The following is a 1,802-nucleotide window of genomic DNA, read 5'->3' on the forward strand; positions in this document are numbered from 1 at the left end:
TTTTTTTTCTTTCCAAAGAGAGAAGTGAACTGGGGGGAGGTGTGGGCAGGGAGGAAAATGCTCAACAATGAATGCCTGGGAAAAAATTAAATGGGAAGAATATGCTATAAAAAATCATTTATGTTGCATTTAAGAAAAAAAAGAGTTGTCCTCTTTTTCTGATCCTCCACCTTTTCCAGCAAGGTAGCTTTTCCAAGGACATATGTCTCCTGACATATGCCCAAAGGAAATAAATATATGTTATTCTAGAACTGTTTTTCACGGATTCGAAGATACATTTCTTTCATGTTCAGAATATACTTATCATCAATGGCATCTTAACAATTTTCCACTGGAAGCAGTATTTCTTAGTAGTACATAAAAGTAATGGCACATCTTATAATTGGTGGTATTTTATCTGCAATAAAACACAGTCATTTCCTTACAATGCATGTTAGTAAGAGAAGGTAAACAAGGTGACTATGGGGCATAGTGCCTTCAAGTGTAAGGAGGAACAGGAGGTTGGGCAAAACAGGTGGAACCATCCCACTGAGGCCTCCTCCTGACTGTCAAGTAATGCAAGTTCTAAAAGTTATTTGTTATTTCTGAAACAGCTTAGCCAGCAAGGGTCTGAGTCAAAACTCATTGATTTCAGTTGTTCCAACCCCCCTTTTAGCAGTCACACACAATTTCTACTTAAATAGGCTCTTCATCTTTTTGATTTTCAAGAATCTCTTATTCAAATCACCAAAAGCACAAAAATGAAAAATTCTGGAGTGTGTTATATTTATGCTTCTCTGTTTCCCAACTACATACCCCTATAAAACACAATATTATTTTGCTTTTGTTAACAGTCTCTCAGAGAAGCCTCGTAAGCTTGGTGTGCCACCCACAGTTCTTCTTTGAACATGCAGGAAAGATAATTTCTTCTTCGGTGACAAAATCACAATCAGCTCAATACCTGGCCTTAAAGGAGAAAACTAAACTGTCTGAGCTTTCAGTTCCTATGAGTCATTCCTGGGAACATGAGTGCACATGTGTTCTGTGTCTGGAGGTGGAATGAAGGGAAGTACACCCAAAGTCACAGTACATAATGATTATTTTCCTAAAATGGTCACAACCATAAAGTATGATTTTTGTAAAAAATTAATTTTAATTAAAGTTTACAGAGACTTTGATTTTTCTTTCATTCACTGTTGTACTTTTCTCCCTGGCCAACCTCCCCAACCAGTTCACTCTTCTCTTGGGGAAAAAAAGTTTTCATTGTTATACAATCCCACCTCCCAAGTCCACTCCACTATGCAGCCTTCATTTTGAAAAGTAAAAGAAAAATTCTTTCATTGTTATAAAATCCCTCCCCCCAAGTCCACTCCACTATGTGGCCTTTGTTCTAGACTCCTGTAATGACAATAATACCTAATCATATATCCCTTTTAAACAGTTCCCTCCCTCATCTGTTTCAATGCAGTATACATAATTTATTCCATTTTTCTGTCTCCCTCCAACCCCGATGTCAGTCCTGTTTTACAACACTGGCACTATGCAGTATTTGTCCTTTGTGACTAAGATATTTTCCTCAGCATAATGTCCTCCAGGGTCACCCATTTTGAAAAAAAATTTCATGAGTTCCTTGTTTTTCAATGCAGCATAGTGTTCCATAGTGTGAATATACCACAGCTTCTCTACCCATTCATTTGTTGATGGACACTTGGGTTGTTCCCAACTCTTTGCTATTGTGAACAAAGCTGTGATAAACATGGGTGTGCATATATCTGCTTGGGTGGCAGTTATGGTTTCTTCAGGGTATATTACCAATAGTGGAA

This window comes from Elephantulus edwardii, unplaced genomic scaffold, assembly GCF_000299155.1.
Source record: "Elephantulus edwardii isolate Elephantulus edwardi_28Jun2011 unplaced genomic scaffold, EleEdw1.0 scaffold00122, whole genome shotgun sequence".
NCBI lineage: Eukaryota > Metazoa > Chordata > Mammalia > Macroscelidea > Macroscelididae > Elephantulus > Elephantulus edwardii.